The sequence below is a fragment of the Suricata suricatta genome, chromosome 17 (assembly GCF_006229205.1).
Source record: "Suricata suricatta isolate VVHF042 chromosome 17, meerkat_22Aug2017_6uvM2_HiC, whole genome shotgun sequence".
Lineage (NCBI taxonomy): Eukaryota > Metazoa > Chordata > Mammalia > Carnivora > Herpestidae > Suricata > Suricata suricatta.
Window position 1 is genome coordinate 16,778,501 of NC_043716.1, and position 15,320 is coordinate 16,793,820.

Consider the following 15,320-nt stretch of genomic DNA (forward strand, 5'->3'; position numbering starts at 1 on the left):
TAACTTGCTGTCCGTTTCCCCCCCCCCCCCGCCCCCCGCCTGTTTCAGATGTCTTTGCTCATTTTATTATTTTTTTAATTAAAAAAATTTTTTTAATGTTTTATTTATTTTTGATACAGGCAGAGACAGAGCATGAGAGGGGGAGGGACAGAGAGAGAAGGAGACGCAGAACTGGAAGCAGGCTTCAGGCTCTGAGCTAGCTGTCAGCCCAGAGCCTGACGCAGGGCTCGAACCCACGAATGTGAGATCTGACCTGAGCCGAAGTCAGAGGCTTAACCAACTGAGCCACCCAGGCGCCCGGTCTTTGCTCACTTTAGTGTCCTTTGTTATTAGGCTCTCTTTACAAGGGCTTATCGGTTTCCTTAGATTCGTTATGGATGTGGCTACATAAGAATTTTGTTGAGGGGCACCTGGGTGGCTCAGTCAGTTAAGTGTCCAACTTCTGGCACAGGTCATAATTTCATGGTTCATGTGTTCAAGCCCCACATTGGGCTCTGTGCTGAACTCTTGCTTAGATCCTGAAGCCTGCTTCAGATTCTGTGTCTCCTTCTCTCTCTGCCCCTGCTCCGCTCGTGCTCTGTCTCACTCTGTCTCTCAAAAATAAATAAATGTAAAAAAAAAATTAACAAAAATGTTTGTTGAGAATAAGTGGCCAAGGAGTATGGCAATGCATTTTAAGAGTTTGTTTTTCTTAGTGTTCGTGTGAAGTAAGGGAAAAAAGTTCATGGCTCTTTGGAAAGGAGCTGTAATACACTTGTTTCTCCTCCAAAGCTTCCCTGATCACACTAAAAAGGAAAGAGGTCCTTACACTACTTCAAAGCTCTTCATTGATTGTTACCGAAAACCTTTCTGCTGTGGAATAACCAAGACTCTGCCTGCCAGCTGCTGTTGGTGTGAAAGTGGAGAAGCTAGTTGTAGTGGGTCCTTTTCAGGAAGTCTAGAGATAAAGTTTATGATGTCATTTGAAACTTTTTGTATGGTGGGAGGAAAGAATGTTATAACTCTGTTATACTCCGGAAGATGTAACAAGGGTTACCCTTAGAGCATAGGAGTTTGTAGGCAGTACTGATGAGGTTCGGGATGTGTGCTTGGAAAGAGAGGGCTTGCAAAACTCTTACCGAAACATGAACTTGAAGGGAATGTTAGTGAATGTCAGGCCTGAAAAAGAAGGGTTATTAATAGCACCTTGTTCTGGATAGACATTTCTTTTGGAACCTTTCCAAAAGTGAAATTCTCCTTTTTTTTTTTTTACATTTTATTTATTTTTGCGAGACAGAGCACGAGGGGTGGGGAGGGGCAGAGAGAGGGGGAGACACAATCAGAAGCAGCCTCCAGGCTCTGAGCTGTCGGCACAGAGCCTGATGCAGAGCTTGAACCCACAAACTGCAAGATCATGACTCGAGCTGTAATCGGATGCTTAATTGATTGACACCCAGGCGCCCCTGAAATTCTCTATCTTTAGGGTAAGAGGGTTGCACTGAATGCTACACAGTGTAAGCATTGCCAGAACAGAATGGAGATTGGGGGAGAATTTGAAATATAGACATTGGAGAAAATTTTATTCAGGTAAGTGTTGAAAAGAAATTGGAAGTTGATAAGGCAGAAAGATACAGGAAACCTATTCCAGATGGTAAGAACCCTACATGTCAGCACTTACCAATGTAGAGCTAAATTATCTGCGTTTAGATGAAATAATAATGGTTACCAACAGACCACTTTCTCCAACTCTTCTTTATGATCTCCAGTCCCCACTCCCTTTCCAGACTTCAACACCATCTTTTTTGTTTAATTTATTTTTTTATAAAGGTCACTTATTTATTTTGAGAGAGAGAATGAGTTGGGGAGGGGCAGAGAGAAAGGGAGAGATCAAGCCCTGCATCAGGCTCCATGCATGACCTGAGCTGAAATCAAAAAAGTCAACACCTAACTGACTGAGCCACTTCGGTGCCCCTGTTTTGTTAGTTTTTTTCTTTAAAAATTTTTTTAATGTTTTTATTTTTGAGAGAGAAGAGAGAGAGCGTGGATGGGGGTGGGGTGGGGCAGAGAAAGAGGAAAACAGAATGTGAAACAGGCTCCAGGCTCTGAGCTGTCAGCACAGAACCTGACATGGGGCTTAAACCTATGTACCAGGAGATCATAACCTGAGCTTCTGAAGTTGCACGTTTAACTGACTGAGCCACCCAGATGCCTGTTTTTTGATTTTTGTTTTTTGTTTTTTAAAATAGGCTCTGTGCTTTGCACGGAGCCCAATGAAGGGACTGAACTCACAACCCTTAGATCATGACCTGAACTGAGATCAAGATTTGGATGTTTAAAAAAAAAAAGATTTGTGGGGTGCCTGGGTGGCTCAGTAGGTTAAGCCTCCAACTTCGGCTCAGGTCAGATCTCACGTTCGTGGGTTCGAGCCCCGCATTGTGCTCTGTGCTGATGGCTAGCTCAGAGCCTGAAGCCTGCTTCCGGTTCTGTGTCTCCTTCTCTCTCTGACCCTCCCCCTCTCATGCTCTGTCTCCCTTTGTATCAAAAATAAATAAAACATTAAAAAAAAAAAAAGATTTGGATGCTTAACCGACTGAGCCACCCAGGGACCTCATATTTTTTGTTTTTTAAGTAAAATGTGTAGAAACAACCTTAGATTTATAGAAAAGTTGAAAGTATAGTACAAAGAATATTTTTCTTCCTTGATCATTTGACCTGATTGCTTCATCATCTGAGAATACTTTAGTATTTATCTTTTTTTTTTTTTTCAAAGCTAAACAACAAAGATTGTTTATTTCAGGTTCGAACCGGACCTCTGCTCACTCCCAGCTGGTATAGCGGAGAGAGAGAGAGCTTAGTAGTATTTATCTTTAACAACAAAGGTACTCCCCCTCCAGCATTACCATACTAAAACCATCAAAATCAGTAACATTGATACATTATTATTATTCTCAGACCCCTCTCAGATATTGCTATTTGTTTTTTTATTTTAAAGTTTATTTGAGAGCAAGATAGAGAGCTTGTGTGGAGGTGTGCATGAGCAGGGGAGGGGCAGAGAGAGAGAGGAAGAGAGAAAATCCCAAGCAGCCTTCACACTGTCAGCATAGAACCAGACCAAGGGTTGGAATTCACCAGCTGCATGATTGTGACCTGAGCCAAGATCAAGAGTTGGTTGGGGACACTGGGTGGCTCACTCAGTTGAGCATCTGACTTCAGCTCAGGTCATGATCACACAGCTCATCATTTGAGCCCCACGTCGGGCTCTGGCCTGATAGCTTAGAACCTGGAGCCTACTTCAGAGTCTGTGTCTCCCGCTTTCTCTGCCCCTTTCTCTGCCCCTCCCCGACTCAAACTCAGTCCCCTCTCTCTCAAAAAGAAAAGAAAACATCAAAAAACAAGAGAGAGAGAGTTGGTTGCTTCACTGACTGAGCCAGCCAGGAACCCCAGATGTTGCTCTTTGTATGAGTAATGTCTTTCATTTCAGTAAGGATCCGGTTCAGAATCATGTTGCATTTTTTTCTAATGTTCATTTTTGAGAGAGAGAGCATGAATCGGGGAGGAGCGGGGTGGTGGTGGTGGGCAGAGGATCCGAAACGGGCTCTACACTGACATCAGTGAGCCCCATGTGGGGCCTCAGCTCACAAACCATGTGATCATGACCTGAGCCAAGGTCAGACGGTCAATCAGCTGAGCCACCTAGGCGCCCCACCACACATTGCATTTTTTAATTTATTTAAGTAAACTCTGCTCTCAACTTGGAGCTCGAATTCACAACCCTGAAGTCAAGAGTCACGTGCTCTACCAACTGAGATAGCCAAGTGTCCCACACAAGTGCATTTATCTGTTGTATATTCTTGATCTCCTTCAATCTGGAATAGTTCTTCAGGCCTTTGAATTTAATGACTTTAATGCTTCTGACAGTTAATTTGTAAAACGTCCCTAAATTTAGGGTTGCCTGATGGTTCCTCATGTTTAATTTAGGTTATATATCTTCAGCAGGAGTATTATGAGAGGAATGCATAATTTCATTGCATAATTTCAAGAAGTGCAGAATTTTTATGTGTCCTATTACCGGTAATGTTCAATCACTTGATTAAGGTGGCGCCTGCTGGACATTTCCAGTGTAAAGTTACTCTTTTTCCTTTTGTTATTTGTATTTTGGAAGGAGGACTTTGTTTTGTTTTGTTTTTTAACTTTTTAAGAAATTTTTTTATTTTTGAGAGACAGAGACAGCGCGAGCAGGGGAGGGTCAGAGAGAGAAGGAGACACAGAATCCGAAGCAGGCTTCAGACTCTGAGCTAGCTGTCAGCACAGAGCCCGACGTGGGGCTCGAACCCATAATCGTGAGATCGTGACCTGAGCCGAAGCCGGATGCCGAACTGACTGAGCCACCCAGGCGCCCCAGGAGATACTTTGAAACTCTGGAAATATCCTGTTCTTCTCCACTCTTTTAAATTTATTAGTTTATATATTTATATTAATATAGACTCATGATTTTCTATTAATTTTTTTTGTAATTGAAGTATAGTTGATGTACAATGTCACATTAGTTTCAAGTGTATAAGAATAGTTATTTGACTTTAAAAAAATTTTTTTTAACATTTATTTATTTTTGAGAGACAGAGACTGTGTGATCAGGGGAGGGGCAGAGAGAGAGAGAGAGACAGAGAGAGACAGAATCCTAAGTAGGCTCCAGGCTCTGAGCTGTCAGCACAGAGCGTGACACGGGGCTCGAACCCATGAACCATGAAATCATGACCTGAGCCGAAGTCGACGCTTAAACGACTGAGCCACCCAGGTGCCCCTCAACTTCTTGATATGTTATGGATTTTCTGTTTTATTCAATAAGATATATAATCTTTTATTACTTGTTAGATGTTCAAATTATCCCAGGATTTGCAGTATAATCAGGAAAAATTTATATACTTATATGTTTATTCCTAAAGGTTATCAAATGATTTGCTTTACTTTTATTTCAAAAGATTGGCTGATAGTACCCAAAGATCTTATGAACAGTGGTAGAAAACATTAGTTTGTAATTATTCTATTGCAAGGACATGCTTCATTCACTCATGTACCTATTCATTGTTCTTTCCGATTTCTCCTGTGTAAACTTCTCTCTCAGGAGTTTCCCTCACCAATTGAACATCTCAAAGCTTCTGTGTTCTTTGACATATCACTGTTAGTCATTGAGCATTTCCTTCCTTTTCCTGCACAGTAAAACGTTCTGGAGTCATTTCTGTGCCTCAGCCATTTCTCCAAATAACCTCTGTTCCTGTTAGTAGAGAGATTTAGAAATCAGGTATCTAGAAATCAGGATCCAATTTGACCTTATTGGGGCTCATCGCTCTTGGATGGTAGAGTAGTCACTGCATCCCTCTGGGGACGCTCCCATACCACTTGGGTTCTGGCTCCCCATAGCAGGCCCCCCACCGCTTTGTGGCTGCCATCCTTAAGTCTGTTTGGGTAATTTCTATTTCCAGTCTGGAGTGATTTAACAGAGGGAAAAGGGTGAAGGTTGATAAGGACATGCAGTTGGTAAGAGATGCCATGGAGAGAATTTACAGAGGAGAAATTAGGAGAGCGAATGGGTACATGAGTGAAGGAGGCAGTGTACCAGGAATAGAAGAGTTAGGAATTTTTGTTTTCTGCTCCTGTCCATAGATGTTAATTTGGGTAGTGTTAGTCGTATTTCTTTGAGGTATCTTTGAGATTAAGAAAAGCACATCATTTGGACATCTGTAGGATAAAACATACATAATTTTTTTCCTGATTTATTCAATACTAAAGTAATCTTGAGTCAAATTGCTTTGTTTGAGTAGGGCTTAACATGGTATAAGACACATATTTGACCAGTTAGAACCACTGATAAACAAAAACAATGCTGAATGATTATGGAATTTTTCAGAGCTACAGAAAGGAGCAAAAGAATTCTGCTGATCGGTGTATGTATGAGTTGTGGGGGTGCCTGGGTGGCTCAGTCGGTTAAGCCTCCGACTTCGGCTCAGGTCAGATCTCACGTTCGTGGGTTCGAGCCCCACGTCGGGCTCTGTGCTGACAGCTAGCTCAGAGCCTGGAGCCTGCTTCCTGTTCTGTGTCTCCTCCTCTCTCTGCCCCTCCCCCTCTCATGCTCTGTCTCTCTCTGTATCAAAAATAAATAAAAACATAAAAAAAAATTAAAAGATGTATGAGTTATGTACTTTGAATCTTTGAGAAGTTTAAAGGGTAATTGTTTTTATTTTGTTTTACAAGGCAGTTTCTGAAATGAGGAAGCCTCTTAAAGCTAAGCTCAAAATTTTATTTCAGTGGGTGTTTACTCTAGCTGTAAAATACTCTTCTAGCAGGGACTGTCTGTTCTCTCTTCTTTTATTCATTTGAGAGAGAAAGAGAGGGAGCACAAGCTGGAGAGGGGCAGAGAGAGAGGGAGACATAGAATCCAAAGCAGGCTCCAGGCTCTGTGCTGTCAGCACAGAGCCCAACGCAGGGCTCAAACCCATGAACTGCAAGATCATGACCTGAGCCGAAGTTGGAAACATAATTGATAAAGCCTCCCAGGGACCCCGTCTGTGTTCTCTCTTCTTCCTGTGGAATGAACCAGTATTTTACATATCATTAGCTCGTTGCAGTGGTTTCTAGGATGTAGAAGGAGGAGGTGCTCCTCTTCTCAGTAGGCTTTCAGTTCCTGGGTCCTTTTGAGACTTAGCAGTCTTTCCTACTTTCATAGATAGGCCCTTTAGCTTCAGAAACCTGGTGATCCCTTGGATATGTGGAGTGTGAACCATAAAGCTTCAGGCTATAGTGAATCTCAGTGAAATGACAAGGTCAAATCTTTCTATTTTGGTAAGGTTATAGAAGCCCTCACCCAAAATTGTTACACATCAGGATTCCTCACAGTCCTCTACTCCCAGTGGCAGAGGAGAAGGGAGGGCCTAAATGAACAGAATGTATTAAGGATAACAATTATGGGGGCACTTGGGTGGCTCATTTGGTTAAGCGGCTGACTTCAGCTCAGGTCATGATCTCACAGTTCATGGGTTTGAGCCTGGTGTTGGGCTCTGTGCTGACAGCTCAGAGCCTGGAGCCTGTTTCTGATTCTGTGTCTCCCTCTCTCTCTGACCCTCCCCCACTCACACTCTCTCTCAAAAATAAATAAACATTAAAATTAAAAAAAAAAAGATAGCAATTATGCTTTGTCTTATCATGAAATCTGCCTACTGACAAACTAACCCTGGATGGTGATATGTTAACTATAAATAAAACTTTGTCCCCTATCTGCGCTGAATCTATTAGCCTTTCTGAAACTTCACTGGATATGGAAGGCACATAAATTCAAGGCATTGTGTACAGAGAACAAATTCTGAGAAAGTAGCAAAGTGAATATATAGATATAGTAGATGCATGGCATTGAAAGGTATGAGCCCCTCTTCCCCCTCGCCCCCCCCCCCAATTTTAAAACAACTGAGGGAGCCGAGGGCTATTTCCTGTCAAGACACTTAGGTAGGGTCTGTGATGCCCAGCTTCCAAACGCTGTCATAGCAGTGTCCAAATGGAAGCTGACTTTGAAAAGGTATGAGTTGGAAGTAGGTTCAGAGTTAGAATTTACCTCTAACATTCAGGAAGAGCATTAGGAAGGGAGGGACAGAGTTTTCTGTGCCAGGATCGTTTGAGAATGAGAGATAACTTTGTTTCATCATTACTTGTATTATTCTTGGTTATAGGTTCCTCAGTATAAATTGATACAGCTTTTCTCTGAAAGAAAATAAGAAATTTGACAAGTTGAACATAAAGTCTTTCTTTACCTTTATGTAGTCACTTTCCCAGTGCATTCGTACCTTGGTTACAGTTGCTGGCTTTATAGTTCACCTTGAAAGGATTTTTCACTAAGAGCTGATTGCTAGCCAATGTATAATAGAGTTCTAGTGCAGAGTGCTGATCTGGGACAGGCAATTCCCCAAATGCATAGGAAAGTCAGTAATTACATTCATACTTAAAAAACAAAACCGTGACTTAGAATTTTATTTTTTTTATTGTATATAATAGTGTAAGAAGAGGGATATGATAGGTGGTCAATAAATACTGACTTGAGAGGCAGCTGTGGCATATTGCCATGTTTTCCAAACAGTTTTGTCTATGTTCCCAATAGGGATTACACTCCCAATAAATACACAATATAATTGAGATAATTGAAACAAGAATTATGAAACAATAAACATTTTTGATTTTGTGAATTTTTTAATTCATTAAATTTTTTTGTTAATGTTTAGTTTTGAGAGAGAGAGAGAGAGAGAGCACAAGTTGGGGAGGGGCAGAGAGAGACACAGAATGTGAAGCAGGCTCCAGGCTCTGAGCTGTCAGCACAGAGCCCGATGCAGGGGCTTGAACCCACAAACTGTGAGATCATGACCTGAGCCGAAATCAGGAGTTGGATGCTTAACTGACTGAGCCTCCAGGTGCCCCACATAGCAAAAATGTTGATTTATACATGTTTCTTGAAATTCCTAAACCCTGCACTTTAGACTTTGATGAGGTACATTAGATCCAGGAAAGAAAGACACCTCTGGGGGCACCTGGGTGGCTCAGTCAGTGAAGCGTCCAACTTCAGCTCAGGTCATGATCTCACAGTTCATGGGTTCGAGCCCCGCATTGGGCTCTGTGCTGACAGCTCAGAGCCCGGAGCCTGTCTTCGGATTCTTTCTCTCCCTCCCTCCTCCCTCTTTCTCTCTCTTTCCCTCTCTCTCTCTCTCTCTCTCTCTCTCTCTCTCTCTCTCTCTCTTTTCCCCCCTCCCCTGCTCATGCTTTCTCTCTCTCAAAAATAAATTTAAAAAACATTAAAAAGAAAGAAAGAAAGACACCTCTGTACTGGGGTTAGGAAACATAGGCACACATGGATTCAGACACTTTCACCTAGACTTGGTTCAGTACCTTGTAGTTACATACCCAGAATGGAGCCAGCCAAGTACCCTTAAGCCTCTTCAATACCTGTACCCCTTCCGACTTGAAAGTTGGACTCTAGACTAGGTTAGAGGGCCTACTCTGGTGAGGTGATTCTGGGTCACTAGAGAAATCTAGCTTCTGTTGTACCTTGTGCAGTGAGGAGATGAGAAAGGACATGAATAAGCAACTTGTTTAGCTGTTCTGTAAACACATGCTCGCCAGAATTTTTTAACAGCCTGCTAAATTCTTAAAATTCTTTTTCTGTGTTGTGGCTGTGGGCTATCTAAGTTTACAGAAACTAACTGGGGAACTGCCTTTTTTATTTTTATCAGACTAAATACCTGTCTGACTTGTTTTAGGCTCAATCAGGGCCTATTAAAGGTCTTTCTTGACACCCTAAGACTTAAAATTATACCCAACTTTGATATCTTTTCAACAGATTTCCTTTAAAAAAATTTTTTTTTCTAAGTTTATTTTAAGAGAGTGCTTGCATGTGTGTGAGCAGAGGAAGGGCAGAGGGAGAGAATCTTAAGCAGGCTCCATGCTCAGCACAGAGCCTGAAGCAGGGCTCGATACCAGGACTGTGAGATCACCACCTTAGCTGATATCAAGAGTCAGATGTTTAGGGTGCCTGGGTGGCTCAGTCTGTTGAGTGTCCAACTTGGGTTCATGCATGATATCACCATTCCTTGAGTTTGAGCCCCACGTCGGGCTCTGTGCTAACAGCTCAGAGCCTGGAGTCTGCTTCTGATTCTGTCTCTTCTTCCCTCTCTGCCCTTCTCCTGCTGCTCATATTCTGTTTCTGTCAAAAGTAAATAAACATTTAAAAAAATTTTTTTTAAAGAGTCAGACGTTCACCGACTGAGACACCCAGGCACCCGAACAGATTTCCCTTTTAAAAAACAGTTTGGATCTTTTGCCTCAGTTTTTCCATCTGGGTGTGAGTTCAGTGTTTCTCTGTCACTGGGCAGCTTTTCATGGGCTCATGTGAGACTTAGGCTTTGAAGAAAGATAAAAATCCAGTATTTGTGTCTTATCTCGTGGAAATGGTTTCTTCTGGTTTCTTGTTTTCATTGTCTTTCTGGGCTCAGTCTCAGGTACTTGTGAGTGAAATTCTACCCAGTTTGACAGCCCTGCTTGCAGTTATGAATGTGGTTAAATGCAGAGATCATTCTTTCTAAGATGGTTCGTCTTAAGTTATAGTGATTCAGCCCTGATTGGCCTTTAGAAACTCAAGCCTATTACATACCATAATGAAAAATTGCAAGTTCTGATTTCACTGCCTACAATAAACACAGTCTGCATTTTCACATTTTTAGGAACACTGATTTCTATTTAGTGGAGATTAAAGTATAGAAATCAAATGATACGTTTCAATACAGTGTAAATAAAAGTAGTATCTGGGCTTTTTTTTTTTTAAGTGCCCCAGGCCGTGTGTGTGTGTGTGTGTGTGTGTGTGTGTGTGTGTGTGTGTGGTGGTTGACATCTTTATTGCTTTGGAGGTGGGATGAAGGTGCTCAGGAACTCTTGGTGTGGTGGGTGCCCTGTTTCCTCTTCATCACGGACTTCTGGCTGCAGAGGATGGCACTGGCTCTGTGGATGGCAGCCATGCACAGATGTGGGCAGTGCTTGTTCTTGAGGACCATGTGCCCAATGCTGCAGACAGTGCCCCGGCATTCTTGGTAATCGTGGTCCAGGTGTAGGAGGGGCAGGGTTTGCACTGGCAGGATCTTGTCTTCGAGACCACCACTAACCTCTACCAGCAGCTGCCAGCTCCACACCCACAGTCTTGCAGTGAATCCACTGGTTTTAGCAGGAGTTGTGAGCCTTCAGGATATTGAGTTCAGTGCTGTATGTCTGCTTGTTCCTTTTGATCAGGAAGCTGGAGCGCTTCTGCAGGAGCATCATTGCAGGTGGGCGAACATGGCAGCAGCTCCTCTCACTGTGGCTGCCAGAGGTGGAAAGAGCTGCCCCGGCATTTTTAATCTCCTGTGTTCTCTCACAGAGTGAAGGTACCTGCACACACACATGCACAGGCACTCGTTGGCACTTGTATTATCTGTGTGATTCAAGGATGTAAATTAAGATAATTTCCAGAGTGTGCCATTAAAGTATATGCTATTCTTCAAGAAAGCGAGCCAGTGATACTCAGTATCTGTTATGTGACAATCTTGTTCCTGACTCTCTAATTTAGAAGGATAAATAAAAGACAGGTTCTGGTCTTTGGAAGCTCACACACACTCAAGTTGAAAGGTTAGAATATCCAGGGAGAATACTTTCCAGTACCTGAATAACACATTCAAGAGAAAGCACTGGGTCATGGATGAGTTAAACAATAAGAGGATCCAGAAAGAGCATCCTTGCCGAAGAAAGCACTGGTAGAGAAAGTACCTTTTGGGACTAGGATAGGGTGGGACCCAGGACAGGAAGACGACCGACCGTGTGGAATAGGTTCTAAAGGGTAGTTAGTAGGAGTAATGTTTCCAAACCCGTAAGTGGGGATGATTTGCAGTAGAGGTGGTTCTGGGCTTTCAAAAAAGTAAGCCCAGGGACTCCTGGCTGGCTCAGCCCCTGGAGCATGTGACTCTGATCTTGGGTTCCTGAGATAGAGCCTGGCATTGGTTGTAGAGATTACTTAAAACAAATAAAAATAAATAAAAAATTTAAAAAGCCCAGGGGCACCTGGGTGGTTCAGTCATGATTTCTGCTTAGGTCATAATCTCACAGTTGGTGAGTTCAATCCTCACATAGGGCTTGTGTTGACAGTGCAGAGCCTGCTTGCGATCCTACATCTTTCCTTCTCTGTACCTTTCCCTCACTCATGCACTCACGTGTGCTCTCTCTCTCAAACTTAAAATAAAAAATAAAAGTGTTGAATTAAAAAAAAAAAAAAGCCCAGATTGAACATTCGCTACTCGCACCCCACCTCTCCTAGAGTTGCGGGGTCACAGTTCCAAGTGAATTTTAGCCTCCTTATGGGTTAAAAATAGAGAAGAAAGATGCCTTTGAGCAGCAGCTGAACTTTATTGAGGTTGGGTATTTAGTGAAAAGTACAGTTCAGCTGGAAGTTCATAGTTAAACCTGGACTGACAAAGTTATCTGTTGAATAAATTGTTTTATTGTAACAGACCATAAAGATGACTGATTTTGCAAAGTCTGATTTGATAAACATGTAATTTTTGCTCTCTTTTGCCCTGTTTATTTTCCCCAGAGCACTATTTTGATGTTTCCGTTAGGTGTTAGCCTAACTTCGTGGACCCCAGGAGTAAAGGAAAAGGGAGCTGTAGGATAAAATGTTTTTCCCTATTATCAGAAAGTAGTCTTTTTATTTTATTGATTGAGAGAGAGCACCTGCACGTGCAGGTAGGAGGGAGGTCAGAGGGAGAGGGAGAGAGAGAATCTTAAGCAGGCTCCATGCCCAGCTCTCTCTCAGGATGACTATGGGCTTGAGTCAGATGCTTAACTGCTTGAACCATCCAGGTGCCCCCAAAAGTAGTCTTTTTAGATAAGCCTTTAGCTCATGGATGAGGCGGCTTTAATCAGAGGTACTAAGGACTTTTTTTTTTACATTTATTTATTTTTGAGAGACAGAGCATGAGCAGGGGAGGGCAGAGAGAGAGGGAGACACAGAATCTGAAGCAGACTCTGAGCTGTCACAAGCGTAGAGCCTGATAACAGGGCTTGAACTCACGAACCCCAAGATCATGACCTGAGCCGAAGTCAGATGCTCAACCAACTGAGCCACCCAGGTGCCCCAAAGGACTCTTAATTAATGCAGTTTTTCAGTATTAATCATATTCTCTTAAGATGCATATATATGGGGGGCACCTGGGTGGCCCTGTTGGTTAAGCGTCTGAATCTTGATTTTGGTTCAGGTCATGATTCAAGGTGTGGGAGATTGAGCCCCACATACAGGCTCTTTGCTGACAGTGTGGAGCCTGCTTAGGATTCTCTCTCTCCCCCTCTCCCTGCCCCTGCTCCGTGCCTTTTCTCTCTCTAAACCATGGTGGCAGATTGATACACTTGAACCACAGCATGAATCAGTTTCTTCTGGGAGGGAGGAGGGTTCTTTCTAAGTGTGTAGGGAAAACAGACAAGAGAAAATTGGCAAACAAGTGTAGTGGGAGGCGGTAGATTGTGGGTGTTGAAACTGGGCTGGAAGTGATGGCTGTAGACCACTTCACCTCACCCTAGAACCCCTTGAGTAAAAATAAATCCCTTTTGGGGCGCCTGGGTGGCTCAGTTAAGTGTCCGACTTCGGCTCAGGGCACGATCTCACAGCTCGTGGGTTTGAGCCCCACATCAAGCTCTATGCTGACAGCTAAGCTCAGATCCTGGAGCCTGTCTTTGGATTCTGTCTGTCTGTCTGTCTGTCTCTCTCTCTCTCTGACCCTCCCCTGCTCATGCTGTCTCTCTCAAAAATAAATTAAAAAAAATTTAAAAAACAATCCCTTTTCTAGCACTTTGTCTTCTCTCCTCTTGTCTGTACCTTTCAGTGGTCTTAAGCATAAGCAGGGACAAGTAGCACAGACACAGCTGAGGTTTTCTTACCTGCACAGACCTGCCCTATGGTAGAGATAGTGTTTTATCAGATGCGACCGAGGAAAGCAGAGTGTGACGTCACAACTCTAATGTAACTGCTGGCAGTCCTGAGTAGGGTAGGGGTGGATGGGTGGGAGGACAGATGAAGGTACTTCTGAATTTTCCCAGTGGGCACAAGGGTTTTGTTCCTCAAATAGAGATAGTCTGAAAACGCTAGCACTGGTGTGAGTGCCCCAGGAGACTTTGAACACCTTCCTTCTGGGTGTACCGTGGTACTGTAGTCCCTCTGCTTAGGGAGCAGGCCAGATGGCGGTAGGGAAGCTGGCTGAGAGCTCACAGAGAGGCTTCACCAAGGAGATCTCTGTTACTTTCTCTGTAATGTCTGCAGCTCACTTGGCCTGAGCTTTATATTACTCCTTGATTCTGTTTAGAAGTCAGGACTTGAATTTTGAGGCCTCTTCAGGAGGTAGTGCTAGTGTTGAGTTCTAACTCTGCTTGGGCTTCTGTAAGTGTCAACTGTAAAATTATATTGGAATTTTCTTTTTAGTAAAAACCAGGTGGTAATCAGAATGTGTGGGTGGTTTGAAGGTTTTAAAGAAAAGGCTTGTGCTCAGCTGCCAGGCCTCCGGAGGAGTACTTTATACTGCACATCTCCTCTTTCTAGAATGGGTTGTGGAAGGAAATTGTTTCTGTCCTGTTTCATCACAACCCTCATGACTTTGCCTGCCTTCCCTGCCAGCAGAATCTGATTCCTGACTTCAGTGAAACTGGTCAAGGGGCTTGGAGACCTCCTTAGTACAGAAAGCAGTCTTTTGGAAGGGATGGCAGATAGAGCCTTGAACTCTTAAAGAAAGGGTCACAAATTAGGGGCTGTACTTCTAGCAGCCTCAATGATGAGTTTTCTAGAGTTGTTGGGTGGTTCCTATTGGGGACGTTATCTTGGAGGGCCCCAAGGTCTGGTATCTTTCTTCCTCATTCACCCCCTCCTGCCCAAACTAAAATTTTATTTTCTGTGTTCTTTTATTTTTTTATTTTTTTTAATGTTTTATTTACTTTTGATACAGAGAGAGACAGAGCATGAGAGGGGGAGGGGCAGAGAGAGAAGGAGACACAGAACCGGAAGCAGGCTCCAGGCTCTGAGCTAGCTGTCAGCATAGAGCCTGATGCGGGACTCGAACCCACGAATGTGAGATCTGACCTGAGCTGAAGCCGGAGGCTTAACCGACTGAGCCACCCAGGCGCCCGCCCCCCCTTTTTTTTTAAAGTAATCTGTATACCCATCGTAGGGCCCAAACTCACAACTCTGAGATCAAGAGCTGCATGCTTCACTGATTGAGCCAGCCAGGTACCCCGAATCTCTTGAGTCTTTACAGCATTCACCTATTGTTTTTGCTTTGTTCAATATCAATAAATCCATTAATGTGTTTTTGCCACAGTTTAGTTTAATTGTCTCCTGTTCTTCCTATTGGAAACCCAGAGTTGTGGTTTGAGGTGCAGTATGTTATGGTCTATTCTTAGGATCCACAGCTCCCCCCACTCCTTGCTTCCTGGTTGTAGGCATCAAGGTTTAAGAAGTGTGTCAGAGGTGGTGGTGATCATGCTAGATTGGTTCCTTCCAGAAAGTACAGGGTAAGAGTGTATCTGCAGGACAGCTTAGTGAATGTGTTCTCTGTACCTCCGTCATCACAGTACCGCTGCTGTCCAAATGGAGTACAAGGCATGGAGGCGGAAGTGTGCTTGGCTCTTGGAGGCGCTGCAAGTAGAATCTGGATGAAGGACAGGGGATGTTAGAAGAGGAGGTCAGAGAAGTAGTAGTAACAGATCATGGAAGGCCTTGTGGACCTGTTAGCGTTTTGAATTTTATTCTA

General features: G+C 43.3%; 1 protein-coding gene and 1 pseudogene across 4 annotated transcripts in view; one reads left to right on the plus strand and one right to left on the minus strand.

Moving 5' to 3' along the window:
* Nucleotides 1–15,320, plus strand: part of FAM222B (family with sequence similarity 222 member B) — a 72,458-nt gene that overhangs the window by 43,775 nt on the left and 13,363 nt on the right. Inside the window, exon 1 of one of the 4 annotated variants that reach the window (XM_029928221.1) lies at nucleotides 10,850–10,922. The exons of the other annotated variants lie outside the window; for them this stretch is intronic. The gene's annotated coding sequence lies outside the window, so the exon portion shown is untranslated. Of the gene's footprint in view, nucleotides 1–10,849; nucleotides 10,923–15,320 lie in introns of those variants that run through there. 4 annotated transcript variants of the gene reach the window in all.
* On the minus strand, nucleotides 10,428–10,815 carry LOC115282272 (annotated as a pseudogene).